Source organism: Monomorium pharaonis, chromosome 11 (genome assembly GCF_013373865.1).
Source record: "Monomorium pharaonis isolate MP-MQ-018 chromosome 11, ASM1337386v2, whole genome shotgun sequence".
NCBI lineage: Eukaryota > Metazoa > Arthropoda > Insecta > Hymenoptera > Formicidae > Monomorium > Monomorium pharaonis.
Genome location: NC_050477.1, coordinates 7,178,996 through 7,198,876, shown reverse-complemented (window position 1 = coordinate 7,198,876; position 19,881 = coordinate 7,178,996). Strand labels below are relative to the sequence as shown.

The 19,881-nt window shown below is 41.7% G+C and overlaps 1 long non-coding RNA gene across 1 annotated transcript; it reads right to left on the bottom strand.

The window, feature by feature from the left end:
• Window positions 1–2,591: 2,591 nt before the first annotated feature.
• Window positions 2,592–19,706, bottom strand: LOC118647952. The gene is made up of 2 exons (XR_004965098.1): window positions 9,792–19,706; window positions 2,592–3,108 (listed from the first exon to the last, which is right to left on the bottom strand). It is a non-coding gene; the product is annotated as an uncharacterized LOC118647952 (long non-coding RNA).
• Between the last annotated feature and the right edge of the window lie 175 nt (window positions 19,707–19,881).

The window sequence follows — 19,881 nt, the reverse complement described above, 5'->3', positions numbered from 1 at the left end:
TATTAAAGGTTTATTAAGATTTTAATAAAAGCCTGCAACACGTAATACGCTCAACAAAAGTGCACCTATAATGAGAATGACTAAACGAGCGTAAAATTTTAAATGAAAGACACTTAAGAGAACGTCTCATTGTGAGATATCGGTAACTCACTCCGCGTCCCAAAAGATTTATCTATCTTTCATATTTTTTAAACATTACCCGTTTTAATTGAGCCAAGAGTTCAAACCAATTTAAATACAACACGATTTTTTCAAACTGCAATTTAATCCACGTTTCGTTACAGTTCACCGATTCCGAAATTATTTGCCTGCGCTTTCGAAATGGCATTAGTGTTTCCTCGTCGGCGGAACATTTCCGTCGGAGCATCGCGGCGACGTGAATTATAGAAGGTTCCTATGGATTTTCTAGGGAACGGCCGAGTGACGTAAGTTCGATGTCCTGGGTTGGTCCGTTTGTGAAAAGGGTCGATCTATTCGCGCGACTGGCTCAGCGCGGCTCGGCTATTTTGATATTACCACGGGTTACGGGACCGCGGAAAAGCGAGGGATAATTTTGGTTACTACCTTACGCGCTTTTAGAAAGAATCCTTAATTATTTGTGGAAACCGCCGGCGTCATTTTGAGCGTGGAGTTTCAGGGCGTCTAATGAACTAACGTATTACGTGGCGAGTATCGGCTCACGGGTATCGATCGGTCGCCGTGTAAAAAGTAAACGGACTTTAAATGATCCTTAAAGTATAATTGTCCCAGAAAATTCACGACAAAGTCAAAAAGTAGCAAAACACAGCAAATTGCAACTTACAAAACTTTCCTCTAATAGTATGATGGAGTACGGAGACCATAATTAAATTCTCATTTGTGATTTATTTTTTTCTATGTCTATTGGATCTCAAAAATTAAGGTAATAACTAAAGTAAGCAATAACTACTTGATTTTTCTATCGAGGTTTGAATTACCTTTTTTTTTATATACTGAAAGACTGCAGCATTACGTAATATTTTCATACATTTTTGTAGAGAAATGTCCTGTCCTGTTATAATTGGAAAAAATGGGCAGCAAGACATTAAGGTATAAGATATAACAGATGAGACTAAAACACATTTCTAATATAGAATATAATATTAAAAAAAAAAAAAAACGAAAGCACATGATTGCGTTCGTACATATTAAGCATTAACGAGCCAGCGTGATCGCGCTTTTAGCGATATACGCAGAGCGCACGATGCTCATGTAACACATTCTGCCGTCGTGCTTTGACTATCCAAATTACGAGATATTAATTATAGAGCTAACGCGACGGACAACGCCGGCGTCACGCAGCGCGGGAGCGAGCGCGATATCGCAAAACCCATGTAAATAATTCATGTCGGCGCGATCGAACCGAACGTGAAACCGATCACCCGTGCCCTCCTCCTCCTCCTCCACCTCCTCTTTCTCCTCCTCCTCCTCCACCGCTGCCGCCTACCTATCATTGGCTACGCCGCGTAACACAAACAGGCGTCGCGATGATCGCAGAGCGCCTAGCCCGCGGAATCGCCGGATCCAGATTTATCCGGCTCTCATGAATAGCTGATTCGCCTGCCGCCTAATTGGCAACAACGGGAACAACGAGCGTGCAGTTATTTGTACGTGGCGTCGTCGGTGCCGTCAAAACCGGGGCACGACCCGCTCCTTCGAAATCCGCGGGAGAGAAGAGCTTTCTGTTTCTTCCGACGTTTCCTTTTCTCTTCATAAATCGGACTCTGTTAAAGCGGCAAGTAGCTGCGTTGAATTGAAAAGAAAGAGAGAAAAGAAAAAAAAAAGAAAGGGGTCCCGGCGTGCGGACAAAGGAAAACAAGACAAAATCACCTCGAGATAAAAAAAGAGAAAACTATATTTAAATTATTTAACAGACAATAAAATGAATTTGGCGATACAATTACAATTGAAAAGTGTGATACAGCTTAGTGTTTTTTTTTGTTGAAAGGCGACGGCTTAATTCTAAAGGCGAATCGATCTTTAAAGAAGGCCTTAGACGGTAATGATTCTTATGTTCGTTGAATTACAATTTATGGTTCTCCGTTTGAAAAGCGAAATCTTAATTCTAAAGGCGAATCGGTCTTAGAGAGGGCCTTAGAATGTAACGATTCTGATGTTCTTTGAGTTACACTTCACGGTTCTCCGGATCATAAGAAGTAAAACTGTTATGTGACAGTTGCTATCTTTGGTTTGCAAGATCTGGTCCTGAAGGCGAATCGTTCTAAAAGAGGGCCTTAGAACGCTGAGTATCTCGGATCTGCAAACGCCCGATAGCCTTACTTGTTTTTCAGCAGAGAGAACTTGGTATGACCAAGACCTGAGTTTTGGTGGCTTGAGTTCTTAGATTGGAAATGAGTGACACGTAGCAAATACGCTTTCGAGGTTCCTTGGGATAGAGCGTGTGAATGGCCGGAGACTCCCCACACAGCCCGACAGGGTGACACGTCCGCAGGTCCGCGGCTGGTCGTCTGAATGGCCCGAACTGCGCGTTGTTCAACGTTGAGCGGCTGAGTTGATGAAATCTCCACACTTGTATAATCACACTTAGTTCGCTAATTGTACTCAAGATTTGGTTTTTTTTTTTACATATAAACTCGCGTTATCGCTTTCGATGGAAATCGAAGTTGCGCTCACACTTGTGTAGAATCGCAGAGAGAAAAGTCGAACAGTAGTTACATCTAAACTATCTCAAAGCATTCGGCAGACTACCTAATGAATGTCGAACGTGTCTTTTCGAACGCGGTCCCCACTCTGACCGTATTGCGTAGCTTTTCTTCCGATATTTTATTGGTTTAAGGAGATGTCGAGTGATTTGACGCGTGCCAATGAAAGTCAGAAGGGCAGTGGAAACTTAGGTAGTAGCGGTGGGGAAAGTCCTTTGCGAAGCGAGGGGGGCGGCCCCGCACCGGTTTTTGTGACAGTAACCTGAGGTCAGCCGTTTGCAATTATGCATGTTTGAACATGAACGTGCCGGAAGAGACAGACGTGTGAAATTCGGAAAGAAATGACGCATGAGTCTGAAAAGGGTCGGTCGAAAACATGTGTTTGTAGGTCGCTTGAAACGGTTTAGAGATCTTTCTTTGTAATAACCTAATTTCTTAACATTTCCGCCCGCCTTCGTTGACTAGAGTTGACGAATACATCATAAAGATTGGTTAGCAATCGGAAGAGGGCAGATTTTAACGATTGACCTCTTTAGAGTGGAGGTTTGTGTGCGAACAGTAACAACACGGACGTGTCCGTCTTTACCTAGATGTGTGTCGATAATTCGACCGAGAGGCCATTTAGACGGAGGATACCTTTCATCAACGACAAGGACAAGGTCATCTTTCTTAAGAGGTGGCGCGACTTTGTTCCATTTATGCATAGCAAGATATCGTTGCAAGCATTCCTTGGACCAACGAGTCCAAAAACTATCTAGCATTTGTCGAGTTAGTTGCCAGCGAGATAGATGTGACAGTTTGATGTTTTCCAGTGAAGGTTCTGGAAGAGTCGCTAATGCTCCGCCGGATAAGAAGTGTCCAGGGGTAAGAACGTTTAAGTCGTCGGGATCGTCGGTGAGCGGGCAGAGAGGCCGAGAATTTAGAACTGCTTCTATTTGAGTTATAACTGTACTCATTTCTTCGTATGTGAGTAAATGATTTCCAACAACTCGTCGCAGGTGGTGCTTCACGGATTTAACTCCTGCCTCCCACTTTCCGCCGAAATGAGGTGAAGCAGGTGGAATGAATTTCCACTGAGTCCCGTCTTTGGATAACAATGAGGCGAGTTTTCCCAGTTCCTTAGAAGATGCAGAAAAAAGATGTTGAAGTTCGAAATCAGCTCCCTTAAGGTTTGTTCCGCAGTCACTCATTAGCGTGGAGCAGATGCCTCTTCTAGAGGTAAAGCGTTTGTAAGCGGCTATAAATCCTTCGGTGGTAAGATCCGTAACTAATTCTAAATGAAGAGCGGAAGTAGAGTGGCACACAAAAAGTGCTATATATGCTTTATATGTTCTCGAGTTTCTTCCTTTCCAGTTTTTGAGAATAAAGGGTCCGGCGTAATCAACGCCTGAATTCAAAAAAGGCCTAGATGGTGTTAATCGTTCAATAGGAAGCTGTCCCATAATTTGTTGAGCGCGCTTTTGTCTAAACCGGGCACAGCGTACGCATTTTAAAATAAATGAACGAATAGGAGCTCGTCCGCCAATGATCCAATAGTCATTTCGGATGAAAGACAGAGTCAATTGTGTACCTCCGTGCATAGTACGAAGGTGTGCGTCGGAGATTATAAGAGCTGATAATGGCGATTCGCGTGGGAGAATAAACGGGTGCTTAAAGTTCGCGGGTAATGAAGAAAATTGAAGACGGCCTCCGACTCGTAAAAGACCGTTAGAATCGACAACCGGCGTGAGACGCAGAAGGGGGCTCGAGCGAGGTAGTGATTGTCCATTAGAGAGAATTTGTAATTCCTTTTGAAATGCTATTTGTTGAACACGTGTGATCCAGTAGATTTTGGCGCTTTCTATTTCTTGTGTGGTGATCGGAATTGTAATCGATGTCTCAGATGATTTCTGAAGTCGAGCTATGAATCGCTTGCAAATAGCTGTGATGCGAAACAACCGAGTGAGTTTGGAATATCTATTAATAAGGTCCCACAGTTTATTTGACTCAACATTGATTGTGGACACTTGAATAGGTCGCTCTTCTAAATTTTCCTTGTGTGATGGAGAATGTGGTTTTTTTGGCCAGGTAGATGGATCTTGAAGAAGCCATGAAGGTCCGGACCACCAGATCGAATGTTCTTGGAGTTTGGCAGGCGTTAATCCTCGAGTAGCACAGTCTGCTGGATTTTCTGTGCCCGGGACAAATTTCCAAATTGCTTGCGGTAGTGTTTCATGAATATAACAGACTCTGTTATGCACGAAATCCTTCCACCGAGAGGGGTGATTATTGATCCATGTATAAACAATTGATGAGTCAGTCCACATGAACAAAGGAGCGTGATTAAATTCGAAAATGCGCAAAACATGTGACATTAGTTTTGTAAGCAAGACTGCGCCTGTGAGTTCGAGGCGAGGGATGGTCATCTTTTTTATAGGAGCAACCTTTGTTTTTGCACAGACTAAACTAATGGTTGACTGCTTATTTGAATGTAAGACACGGATGTACACGGTGGCGCAGATAGCCTGAAGTGACGCATCGCAGAAACCATGAAATTCGAAGACTTGATTTGTCTTTAAATGAATCCATCGAGGAAAAGACAATTCGGAAATGTATTGTAGTTGTTCCATAAAATTTGTCCATTTGGTTGAAACTGGTGAGGGTAATGAATCGTCCCAATCTAATTTGAGTGACCAAAGCTCTTGAATAAGTATTTTTGCGTTAATAGTAACAGGAGCAAGAAACCCGAGCGGGTCAAATAATTTGGCTACGGTGGAGAGAATATTTCGTTTCGTAATTATTGTCGTGGTAGTAGGGGTTACGGAAAATTGAAAATTGTCAATTGAGGGATTCCAATTCAACCCGAGAATTTGAGTATTCGTGGTGTCCTCGAATTGAAATGCAGTGAATTGGGTCTGTCTTTCCTGAGGGATGGCTGCTAGAATGTCAGGGTGGTTGCTAATCCATTTTTGAAGAGGAAATCCGCCCGCCGTGCACAATTGATTCAGCTGTTTAACAATTTCTTGGGCTTGTTCAATCGAATCTGCTCCGCCAAATATGTCATCGACATATCTACCTTTTGTTAAAGAGGGAATTGCCAAAGGAAATTTTGTACCGTCGTCCTTGACGAGTTGTTCAATCGTGCGGAGAGCGAGAAAGGGAGCACATGCGAGTCCGTATGTTACCGTGGAGAGTTGGAATGTGATCAGCTTGTTGTTCTTATCAATCCACAAAATACGTTGGAAATCCCAGTCATCTTTATGGACTTTAATCTGCCTATACATTTTCTCTATATCTGATGTGAATACAAACTGAAATTGGCGAAACCAGGTAAGAACGTCGAAGACATCAATTTGAAGCTTAGCTCCCGTATGAAGCAAATCATTAAGAGAGATTCCGGTGGTGGTTCGACTTGAACCATTAAAAACCACTCTTAGTTTGGTAGTAATACTATTTTCGCGGATGACTCCGTGGTGGGGGAGGTAGTAAGCTATGTGAGGTTCTGGTGCAGAAGCTGAGACACGTTCCATGTGATGTAAATCTTCGTATTCTTTTAAAAATGCGTGATAAGCCTGAGCGTAATCTGGATTAGCTGCAAACTTCTTCGATATGCTTGTAATTATTCGTGTCGCTTTAGCACGGGAATCTCCTAGTTTGCTGACTGATTGTTTAAACGGAAGTCTGACTGTATATCGGCCTTCATGGTCCCGAGAATGAGTGGTTGTAAAATGTTGTTCGCATTTTTGGTTTTCCAGGGATAATAATGATATAGATGACGAAGGAATTTCTTCTAGCTTCCAAAATTTTTGAAGAAGATCATGAAGTTCTCTGTCCATTGTGATGTGATAAGAACGTGAACTGTCAGAAACAGTCGTACGATTTACAAGACCAGAAATAATCCATCCGAATTTAGTGCGTTGTGCGAGTAGTGAATTACTATTTCCCTTTCTAATTCCTTCCTCGATTATCTGCGGATAAACGTCTGCGCCTAAGATAATGTCAATTTTTCCTGGGGAAGTATAATCTGGATCTGCTAATGTGAGCCCATTTAAGTGTGATTCGGAATGCGACTGAACTTTAGCGGATGGTAAAGACGTGGTGAGTTGTGGCAAAATATAAGCGGAGATATGGCATTCAATATCAGAATTAAAGTGAGCTTTCAACGTAAAGTGGGTTAACCCCTTTGTTTTACTTGATTTCTTCGCGCCGACTCCGATTAAAGAAATAGACGAACTGGTTCGCGGAAGACGAAGTTGCTGTACGAGATGCTCTGATACGAGTGATATTTCTGAGCCTTGGTCGATTAAGGCGCGAGCCGTAGCAGTCTCTCCTTTAGAGGAAACAATGACAACTCTAGCTGTCGCAAGCAAAATGCATGAACTGACGGAGTTCTGTTCAATTGCGGAATGTAACACGTGAGTGTCATTGGATAGCGAATTTGCTGTGGGTACTTCACTTGAGGTCGACGTTCCTGGCTCGTTCTTCGTGTCAATTCGATGGATTGTAGTATGGTGTTTTTTCCCGCATTTTAAGCAGCGTCTGGTTGAGCGACAAGTGGATACCCGGTGAGGTCGAAGGCAATTGTAACAAAGGTTGTGTTGACTCACGATCGCCGTTCGTTGTTGTACTGATTTATCTTTATATTGTGGGCAACTTGAAAGGTAGTGGTTTTCCGAGCACAATGGACATGAGTCAGAATTTTCAGAAAATTCTTGGGACCTTCCTTGGAAATGCGATTTCGCGAAGTTTTGTTGTGGCGGAGGCATCTTTCCGATTCGCGATTTTTCATAGGCTTGAACGGAGCGCAATCTAGTAAGTAGAAAGTCTAAAAATTGGTTCCATGTAGGAGGCTCAGTGGATGAGCCTAGATGCTGCTCCCACACTTTAACAGATTCGGAATCTAATTTTTCCACTGCGATAAACACGAGAAAATCATCCCAAGTTTCAATAGGTCGATTTAGAGTTTCGAATGAACGATAGAGGTCGGTAAGTTCATTATACAACCGTTCAAGATCACGTGCCGATTCCTTTGTTAAGCGCTTAAGGGTGAATAAAGAATGGAGCGTTGAACTTACGAGATTACGCTTGTTTTCGTAATAAGAAACTACTGCGTTCCATGCTTTCTCGAAATTACCGGAAGTGGAGGGCGTGTTTTTTAGTAAGCGGGCAGCAGGTCCGATTAAACTTAATTTAAGATATTGGAGCTTCTCAACAGGCGATAAGGTAGCGCGGGATAGAACCATTGTGTGGAACAAATCTTTAAAATCAAGCCAATCCTCAGGTGATCCATTAAATTTAGGAGTGTCTAATCGAGGCAATCGAGAATTATGGAGCCAAGCATGAATATTTAAATCTTGCGGCGCAGATTGAGTTGACGGCGTGTCATTTACACTTTCGGAATCAGTTTCGAGAAGTGAAGTCATTTTTTCGATTGAATCGAGATAACATTCATGCGTTACCAGGAAAACATTGTTTTCGAAATAAGGGTGTTGCTGCAAACTTAACTTATCATGTGAACTTATCTTAGTCATTGCCAAGCCAATGGCATCATTAACGAGTGAGAATTTCTCCCAATGTTCCTTCAAGGCTAAAAGGCGAGCATTTACGCGATTTGGCGTTATCTTAGTGAGTCCGACTTTTGTTAAGTTATCGACGGAATTTACAATTAAGTCTCGAAGCGTAAGCTGTTGTTCCAGCCGATTCTCGATGTGACTGAGTCTCATCCTGACGTGCCGCCCGCCGGAATCCGGCTCGAAGGACCAAAATGTTAAAGCGGCAAGTAGCTGCGTTGAATTGAAAAGAAAGAGAGAAAAGAAAAAAAAAAGAAAGGGGTCCCGGCGTGCGGACAAAGGAAAACAAGACAAAATCACCTCGAGATAAAAAAAGAGAAAACTATATTTAAATTATTTAACAGACAATAAAATGAATTTGGCGATACAATTACAATTGAAAAGTGTGATACAGCTTAGTGTTTTTTTTTGTTGAAAGGCGACGGCTTAATTCTAAAGGCGAATCGATCTTTAAAGAAGGCCTTAGACGGTAATGATTCTTATGTTCGTTGAATTACAATTTATGGTTCTCCGTTTGAAAAGCGAAATCTTAATTCTAAAGGCGAATCGGTCTTAGAGAGGGCCTTAGAATGTAACGATTCTGATGTTCTTTGAGTTACACTTCACGGTTCTCCGGATCATAAGAAGTAAAACTGTTATGTGACAGTTGCTATCTTTGGTTTGCAAGATCTGGTCCTGAAGGCGAATCGTTCTAAAAGAGGGCCTTAGAACGCTGAGTATCTCGGATCTGCAAACGCCCGATAGCCTTACTTGTTTTTCAGCAGAGAGAACTTGGTATGACCAAGACCTGAGTTTTGGTGGCTTGAGTTCTTAGATTGGAAATGAGTGACACGTAGCAAATACGCTTTCGAGGTTCCTTGGGATAGAGCGTGTGAATGGCCGGAGACTCCCCACACAGCCCGACAGGGTGACACGTCCGCAGGTCCGCGGCTGGTCGTCTGAATGGCCCGAACTGCGCGTTGTTCAACGTTGAGCGGCTGAGTTGATGAAATCTCCACACTTGTATAATCACACTTAGTTCGCTAATTGTACTCAAGATTTGGTTTTTTTTTTTTACATATAAACTCGCGTTATCGCTTTCGATGGAAATCGAAGTTGCGCTCACACTTGTGTAGAATCGCAGAGAGAAAAGTCGAACAGTAGTTACATCTAAACTATCTCAAAGCATTCGGCAGACTACCTAATGAATGTCGAACGTGTCTTTTCGAACGCGGTCCCCACTCTGACCGTATTGCGTAGCTTTTCTTCCGATATTTTATTGGTTTAAGGAGATGTCGAGTGATTTGACGCGTGCCAATGAAAGTCAGAAGGGCAGTGGAAACTTAGGTAGTAGCGGTGGGGAAAGTCCTTTGCGAAGCGAGGGGGGCGGCCCCGCACCGGTTTTTGTGACAGTAACCTGAGGTCAGCCGTTTGCAATTATGCATGTTTGAACATGAACGTGCCGGAAGAGACAGACGTGTGAAATTCGGAAAGAAATGACGCATGAGTCTGAAAAGGGTCGGTCGAAAACATGTGTTTGTAGGTCGCTTGAAACGGTTTAGAGATCTTTCTTTGTAATAACCTAATTTCTTAACAGACTCTTAAAATTACAATTCAAAGAAAATGATTGATGAAAATCAAGTTACATTTTTAATCTTTTTTGATTTAAATCCTTTAAAGTGGAGGGATTAATTTTAACCGTCTAATAAAATTATCTTTCATGATAATCGTTTCGTAATTATTATGTCTAAGCGTGACTTAGCGTAATACTATTATTAAATTAAAATATCATCTATCTCACTTCCAGCTGCAACAGGCAAGTAAAATAGAGATGTGCGAATCAAGATGTTTTGACATTAAATCAATCTGAATCGACAAAATTTTGTCCAAATCAAATTGAATCGAATTAAATTGAATTTAAATCGTTAAAACTTATTTTTTAATTAACAACATAATTATTGTATTGAGTAAAATTTTAATATACATAATAAAAAAGATTTCTAAGAGAAAAAAAATTAATTATATAATATAAAATTATTTTAAATATAATTTTAATAAAATTATCAATACATCTGATTTATATTCGAACTTTTTAAATTCGAAATTTTTTAATAGTTTGGATCCAAATAATTCGATTCGTATATGAATATAGCGATTCGAATATGAATGAAATCGAATCTTACTTGATCCGATAGTTCGCATATCTCTAGAATCCCTTGGTAATTTTGCCGAATTTCGCGGTATTTTTTACACATTTGATTTCAGCGCTTATCGCATCTTACGTGGCAATTTTCAGGGCACGTCCTCCGTAAGCGAAGAAATGACAAGACGTGTCGCGATATGTCGGACAGACGCGACAAAACTGCGTCTCTCTAGACGAGTAATGAATCCGACGATGCATCAAATTGCCCCTTACGTCAAATCCCCCGTTAGATCGGGTACTCACTCGCGAACTGCGGCGAAAGTTCGCACCTCCTCGGGGATGCTCTCGCGATGAGTTTGGCCGTTTACCGAATGACTTTGTGACATGCGCGTCTCATCCGCTCGTTAGCTACTCATCTCGGCCAATCCTACGCCGGATATTAATTAGAGGAGAGCCACACGGAGTTCAGATCCGATTCCGTACCCTTCGAAGATGGCAGCGCGTTTGGAAAACGCATCTCGATAGAAAAAAGAATATCGTTTCAAATATCGGGTACGCAAATGTAATCTCACGAAATTAATCCCTGCAGTTTCAGGATAGGAAGCGTACTGTGAACTCGATAATGCAAAACTCATAGTGACGCTTATATGCAACTTTTGTAAATAATTACTTTTAGCATTGATATACAAAGTCTGGAAAAAATGAAAAGAATTAAGTCGCGATCGAGGGAAAATACGGTATTTATCCTTTGTATTTGCGAATCTTTTGTATTTGCCAGTCATTAATTAACTCTCGCATAACCGTGCTATGCATTATTAGTCGTCATTTTGCGTCGTGCACGCTTTCGCATATTAATGCGCGGTGCAACGATCGTTGCGCGAATACGCTTTGGGTATGTATGTGTGAACGGTGTTTTGAAAATCATCCTTTCCTCTCCCGTTCCTCCTTGCGCTATACATATTACAGTCAAAAGGGGTTTTATCGAATGCATTTGCATATACCGAATTCACGAAGTTTAACCCGAAAAAAATGGAAGTACACAATTGTGTCTTTCAAAATTAAAAAAAAAAAAAAAAACTTCCAACTTTCTTTCCTTTCAAAATACAACATTATTGTATTATACGCGCGTTTTTAGAATACCACTAGAGATACCAAAAGAAGGTGATATTATGGTCCCCTCTCATTTACTTTTTGCACAATAACTTTGTTAATAATCAATATTTTTTAATTGAAAACTTGACATTACCATTTGCCAAAATACGCTGTCAATTCTAAGCTTAAAATTACAAAATATCTAATACTTAAAATGTCATTTATAAAAATGTGACACTGCATAATGGGCCAAAGAAAAGCAAGGATAGTAACGTGGTCACTTAACTAGATTTAAAAAGTTGGTTTTCTTTAAAAACACGGCGCGTTTCGTTATAAACCTATATATTTAAAATAAAGAACAAATATTGTAGAACATATGTAAATATATGTACGAACATATGATCTCTTTAGTATATAGATTGCAGTACTAAACAGCTATGCATGTACATAAATTATATGTATATTAACAATAGAGCTACAATCAAATAACGATTTCAAGATGAAAAAGAAGTCACGATCTGTTGAAACGTTTAGCAGACACATATTAACAAAATCCCATGTTATTGTTTAACTTTTATATACTCAAAGTGTGTATAGTCGACTAAAATGTTATGTAACAAAAAAACAACACTCAAGTATATATTTACGTAATGATAAGTTTAAAAAAAAGAGAAGTATGCGTAATTCAAGGCTAAATGTATCTTGAAAAAGTATTAAAATATTCAAAAGTAGAAGTAAAAAATATCGGCTGTTGGCGTATTAGCGCCAATCGCGAGCTACTTAACAAATAATTTCATAAGTAATTACTATAATTCCTCACTTAATAATAGAGTTATCACGAGTGGCTGTAATACCTACATTGGTTATAATACTACCTTCTTCTCTACGAAAAGAGGTCTTTGGTTGTGTGAGGACCGTCGATTGAGAAGTGCCCCGCGAATCAGCGTAAATATCACCTGGAGATCATATCTCGAGAGTGCGTCGCGGCTCCGGTGCCTCACCGGTAATATTAAAAGGGAGTCTCCGGTCACGAGTGGGGGCACGACCGCGAAGGCGACGGCGCGCGGCAACGAGGAAGAAAGCGGCGAAGTACGGGCCCTGAGTTACGTCTTTACACACGCTGCGGAGAGTGGTCGCGGTGCGAGCCCTCTTCGCGTATTAACGCCGGGGAATGCATTAGTGGTAGAGAGAAGGTGGAGGAGGAGGAGGAGGAGGAAAAGGCGAGGGAACATCTCGGCGTCTCGTCGCACATATACGCACACACGGGCGGCACATCGGGCAGAGGCGGCAACGTGGCCACCATGTGTGATGCCAGAGGAGAGAGAGCTGAAGTTTCTTTCTCGGCACTCTTGCGTCGGTATGGTGCACACGCTCCCACTTCGGTCCCCCGCGCCGGTCGATGTACACATACGTAAGGGCCCGGGGAATGCGAGGTAACCGACGTCTTCTCTCCTCTGGAAATCTTGCACCTGGAAAGCTTCGCCGCGATGATGGCTCTCCCCGTCCGGAGCGCGTGCACGGTCACGCACAGCGGCAAAATTTCTGCATTCTCCGCGTCGGCGAAATGTTACGGGGAGGAAAGGGGCCGGCGCAGTTATATTCTGTAGTTTGCAACTAGAAGAAAGTAATAAGAGAGAATAGGAAAATTAAGTCTCTAGCAAGGGACAAAAGGCACTCTGTTATTTCTAGCCTCGATCAAACTATAATTTATATGCGAACTATATAAAACTTGTTATAAATCGCGATTACGACATCTTGTTTCCTCTTTCACATAAATTTAACTCATTTAAGAGTGTGTAGCACAATTCTTTCTGACATACTTGAGAGTCACATCTCTTTGTTTATTATTAAATTATAACTGTATTTTTTATAACTGAATAAAATATTCCAATGATAAAATAATATTTATCGAAGCATCTACAAATCTATAGCGTACGAAAAGTTTCGATCGAATAAATTGTTAAGTAAATTAAATAAAATAACTTTTGGGATGGTCATGTAATCTGTTATTTACAAAGAAAAAAATATGCTATCCAATTTGCAGATTATACCACGGTGGCCAAAGTGCACGGTCGAAGATGAAACACGTGGAATGGTATTTTGTTCCCGGTACCCTGTTTCTCGAGCACGGCGTCCTAGAAACTTCGATCGCACGTGTATGGATATTCTGTGTCGCAAGTTGGGTAGTGAATAGGGGCTGGCTTACGAAGTTTGGTGGTCCCGTGCGGCTCTGATAGGATACTTCACAAATGCTACATCGGAGGGGTCTACGTGTGACATTATCGATTAATCGCCGTGCGATTATTCGGTGGCCGCTCGCGTGAACACAACGGTCTGTGCATTGGGAACGTGATGAAAAAAAAAAAAGAAGTGTTTCTCCTACAGAGGAACGCCATTAAGCGATCGGGCATGCGTAAGGCGAAATATGAACGCGCCTGCGAAAATACTTGATAACACCGGAACAGCGATTCTTCATTCTCCCCTATCATGTGTGCGCGACCGACCGAGCAAGAGAGGAATATCTTGTTGCTGATATTTTTCCTCGCGCGTAACTCGAGCAGCTTGATCTCCGCCGTGCGCGATCTGCAGGCTATACGTATCCTCTCTTCTGGACGGGGACGTCTGAACTCGTCGTATGCTCAATTCAATTGTCGAGGCTACAGATAAATTCACGTTACATGTGTTGCCAATCAATCTTACAGAAGAAATCTCACGTTTTATTAACCTCGTGTTTTTAGACTCGTGGAATAGAGAACTTTTACCAATAATTCAAAATTAAATAAATCATTCAAAGTTAAATAAAACGTGTGTAACTTTCAAATCTTTCGTATAAATAATTGGTAAAATAACATTGATGAAGATCATATTAGGCTATTTTGAATTTTGACTTTAATTTTGTATTTAACGATGGCTCAAATTTTTAAAAATAACGAAACAATATATATCTTATTAAAAAAAAAATTCAAATCTAAAAAGGCTGAGAAAATTCTAAGTGACAGAATCGATAATAATGCTCTTAATTAAGCAATTCAAATCTCAGTTTCGCGATATTGTTTAATAAAAGAATAACAAACAGTAAAATCACGCGTAAGTCAAATTCACGAATTTGAAAGCGGCCGATGTAGTTTCGCAGCGATTTTTTAACACTTTTTTTCTCCCCTTCTGTTTGCCGCAAAATCAGTTCGTACGGGCAATTCGCGCGCTCACTTTTCAGGCTGTGGCGACCGTAATGGGATTATCTGATTATATCCTGCGCGCGTCTTAACGGTACACCTCAGCGCGTAATATGTTTAGTCGGCGTTATACGTACCGGTATATCCCGTTACGAATATTATCGACGAGCGACGAGCGCGGACTATACGAGAGGATCGATGCAAAGTGAGGCAGCGGGACTACTGGACTACGCGATGCAGTTTCGGATTCGCAGTGTCGGTATTACGCATTACGCCATCGTTTATCGCGATGTTGCATCGCGACTTGCATCGGGCCAAGAGGCGCCAAATTATTCGAATTTGATCAATGCACAGCACGTAATATTTAAATAATAATGATATAAAACTAAGATAAAATATAAAAACAATAAATAATGGAGTTAGCAATACATAAAACGTTAACAATTTAACGTGCTTAAAGTCCACTGTTATCAGCGACTGGTGTAGAATTTCAAAAAAATTTCAAGAAAATTCTCTGATACAAAGGAGGATTTTTCTAGTTCTACGAAAAACGCACAGTCACGGAGTCATCTGTGTTGCGACGGTTGAGAATCACTAACGCTCGAGTGGAAGCGAGAGACGACCTTTCAGGTGTATGATGAAGTGAGACGGGATCACAGACTCGGAACGAACGAAACGTAGGTACAGCACGGCTCGCAAGAGAGACAGAAGAGGAGAACATGGATGGAAGAGGGAAACGGGCACAGCAGGGGGGGGGGAGAAGAGGGAGAGGCGGGAAAAGGTTAAGAGAGAGGTAAAGAAGGAATGATAGGAAGAGGGTAAAAGGAAACGAAGGGAGAAACCCCCCGTTGCGCCCACACTGGACTTGGGTTTTTTGTAAGGGAGTGCGGGTACGCGGGACGGATGTGGGGGAAGATAGGAGGAATGAGGCAGCCGGGTCGGTAGAGTACCAGCGGGCGAGGGCGACGGTAAGGAACGACGAAGGTCGGGGGAGGAGAAGAGAAAAACCGGCAGGCAAGCAGGGGCTGCTCTAGGGAACGAGAAACATAGACGAAGGAGGGAACGGACCGTAACAGTAAGAGAGAAAGGGAGAGAGAGAGAGAGAGTGAGTGAGTGAGTGAGAAAGAGAGAGAGAGATGGAGGGTTAGGGTGAAGGTAGCGAAGGCGATGCGGGAGGTCGAGGAAAGAGCGGGGGTAGCCGGGGGGGAGAGAGGTAGAAAGGGTCTTGCCACGAGGGAGTGAGAGGGTGGTTCGGCTAGAGAGATCTATAGGGGTGCCACGGCAAAGGGTAGGGGGATTACCGCCTGAGGCTTCAGAAACCAAGGGTGTCTAATGCCAAAGTGGACTTTGTTCACTCGTTGAAATGACGTTCTCTGTATCCACATTTATGCGTGCACGCAGGTACGCACAGAAAAACACATTTTTTCTCTATCGTTTGACTTATAGCTAATAGTCGCACTATACACTCAGAAAAATTTATTCTTATTCTAAGAAAAACAGTTTCTCATTCTTTAGTTTTTTTTCTTTTACTTTTAAGTAACGGTTATCTTTGAAAAAAATATCTCCTTGATGAATAGTCTTAAAATACACTCATTATTTACTTGAAACAAGTAAGATTTACTTAAAATAAACTTCTATGTACACAGAAAAATGTGTACTTGAATTAAATAAATATCTTATTTTAAATAATAAATATCATATACATATGCAAATTTATCGTAAGATCGTTATAAGTAACAAATTTATCCAAAATATATTCTAAATCCTAATAATTTATTATTTTAATTAAGAATATTAAATCAAAATAAAAATTCAATTTGCAAGACTTCTTACTTTGACTTTTTTAAATTTAATTTTATAATATTCTTTGAGAAAAAGAAAGAGAAGAGAGAGAGAGAGAGAGAGAGAGAGTATAAATTCGTTTTCAAGTATATGATAATAAGTTTTTCTAAAATTTATGACAGGTATATTTTAAGACTATTATCAAGAAAATATTCATTATTGAAGATAATCGTTACTTATTATAAGAAAAAGAGTAATTGCTTTTCTTAGCAGTAAAATAAATATTTTTCTGTACGTATACTCTGCCGGCAAATGCGGTTGCATATGGATCTTAAACAAGTCGCTTTTAATTTACAAATTAAAAAATTAAAAGTAATAAAACATTAAGTAATCAAATCAATAATATCGTAACTCGTGACTCCTATGTGAAAAGAGAGAGATGATAAACTCAACTTATTGTGAAAAGTTTTCGTAATAAATTCAGTTAATAGACTTTCCGCTTCAAATAGAAGTCCGCGCGCGATATCCTTCAATAAACTGATAATGCTGACAACAAATACATTTACAAAAATTATAATTAGGATAATAACGATGACGAGATTATCTCTCCCAGACAGGACACGGATCATCTCGCGTTAGATTGAATCGGAAAGATCGAACTTTCGCCAGAAAGTTTTAAGCTTTTTTACGCTCCTTGTGTCCCGAAGTTTCCTACTCCCCGTCGAAGCAAACTGTTGCTTAGATCGTTATCGCGTACTACCGTGCGATAAGAGGAAAGGAAGGGACAAACGTCCCATTGACGTGAAGGAATTAGAAATAATCCCTTCAGGGATTCCCCCGGAGGGGGAGGAACTCAGTGCCGTTTTCTTCCTACGCTTTCGACTTTTCAATTGACATGCCTGTGACTTCCTTTGTCGGCGACAGTGTAGGCGTGTCTGCGCATGCATTCACATGTTCAGTCATTCATTTATTTACCATGCGTATTCCATACGGCATTGTTGAAAACGTTATTAATCCCAACGAGTTCGCGCTTTATCGCGAGTAACTGGAGTTTCCTTCGTTTTCCAGAGACTAGAAATGGAAAGGGGGGAGGCAGGAGAAAGAGGAGGGAAAAAAAAACGGTTCGTGCAGAAGACGTCGTAAATAAAGTACGGACCGGCCAATAAAAAGATCGCCTTTTTGAAGGAAGTCGAGCGGACAGGTGGAGCCCCGAGGACGTCTGTGCACGGGGTATAACCGTCATAAAGTCGAAAGAAAAAGTATTTTACGACGCTGGCCCGATAACTTGGCCACTTCCCCTAAGACTATCCTACAGTGCCTTTTACGAGGTCACTCCTGCATCGCAGTCACCGTTCATCGGTTTGTCCACTTACGCCCAGCGCATAGATAATTCCAGCGATGCGGCCGCGTCGAAATTATGAGGTCTCAGCGCGGTCGCAATTGTCGTATTTTCCAAAACTTCGAATATTTTGCGCAACATTTTTTCATAAATTAACTATAATAACATTTATTACTTGAAAGTTATCATGCAACGGGATTTTATATAGCTTAATTTTGGAAATTTGCGAAATATCATATCAATATTGCAATCGCTATTTCAAATGACTTATTTAATCTCTTTATTTTTTTATCAATTTTTGCTGATATAATCACCGTGTGACATTTTATTTGTCGCGAGATTCAATTGTTTTGAATATCAAGGTTGATCGACATATATAGCAGCAATTTTGCATACATCCCTTAGGAGGCGCACAGATTTTCCACGGTGTTGCTTGTACTTGACCTGATGAGACCCCGCTACGATTGGCTGACCGCAATGTTTCAGATTTACGGCAAAGGGAAATCGCGATCTCGTTGGAGAATTATCAAAGTCTTCTTGTTTGCGCGAGTCCTTTCGCATACTATCGTAAGGATGTGTGTGGTTCGTTTTATTCGTTCACGAATGATGCATCAAAACACACGCGTATATGGTAACGGAAATGTAACTCGATGTCCAAGAAAGTCAATCACATGCGGATATCCGGCTACGTTCGTCATTTTTCGTGAACTAGATTTTAACGATAAGTTCATGTGAATCGGATCAAATCGTCAGTTTAAAACAGTAATTACGTAAAGACGTATCTTTAACAATCACTCTTCGGCTCGGTGTTATAATTATTAGACTTCATGCGTTCGATCTAGCTGTAAACGGAATATTAATCCGAGTGCAAAGATCGGTTAATAACATGGAAGGCTTAAGCGGGGAGATAAAAATACAAGTAAAAGCGAGGCAAAATATATATCTAATGATCGACCTCGTCGATGCGATATCTCACTACTTAACTGGCTGTCGCGACTGCATATACAGCAGAAATATTAACTAATAATAATGACTTACTTATAATAAGCTACGTGTAAATCGATGGAGACCAGTTACAAGAAATAATCGACGATTTTGATCGCTCAGGATTATTCAGATTACGTGCAGGATGCATGTTCGACATAATATATTACTATTATTTACGCGCAGATCGTCGACATCGGTATTAACCCTGGTGGCAAGACGACGACGATGAGCTAATAATACGGAAGGCTTAAATGGAGAGAGAGACTCCTAGCTCCTAAAAATGCATGTGCATCGAGCAAGCAAACCCGTCCGGCATGCTCTTTCGCCCAGGTCATACGCAGGCAGGTAGGCGAGCAAGCAGGCAGGCGGGAAGGACCATTCTCGACGGAGATGCCGTGTAACTTACGTCTTTCAAGTATCGCGGCAAAGCCGCGGCAGCGTTACGTATCGCCGGTAGTGGCATACTGGTGTGACAGCATGGTGCAAAGAACGGAGTCCAGCACGAGAAGACGATGAACGATAGAGAGACAGAAAGAGAAAAAGCAAGAAAAAGGAGAGAGAGAGAGTGTGTGTGTGTGTGTGTGTACATACGTGTGTGAGAGAAACAGAGAGATATATACGGAGAGTGGTATAGGTACAGATAGAGCAACACACTCGAATAGACGAAGGTCTGCCAAAGAGAGAGAGATAGAGAGAAAGAGAGAGAGAGAGAGAGAGAGAGAGAGAGAGAGAGAGAGAGAGAGAGAGAGAGAGAGAGAGAGAGAGAGAGAGAGGAGAGAAAGGGAGATAGAGACTATAGATATTGTACGTCCACGTAGCAGTGCCGCACATGTACGCTGGAGGAGCAAAGCGGTGGGCAAAGCACATACCCTTCTAAGCACAAGCCTAACACACCCGTGGAAGCCCCTTCGGCCGATGAGCGCTGGCGCCCCTTGGCCCCTCGTTCTACGCTGTACTACTACTACCCTCCCGCCGCCCTGCCCTCATCGTCCGGAAAGGTCCCTGCCGCCCATTCCCTCACCCCCTCCCTTCCCCGCGCCGCCGGATGCCCGACAGCGGCCCCTTACGCCCCTTTGAATCCTCTCACCCCCTCTCCCGCTTTCCCCCCCGAGTTACTCGTCCAGCGGCCCCCTCGATGTTCTGACGGTGACAGACC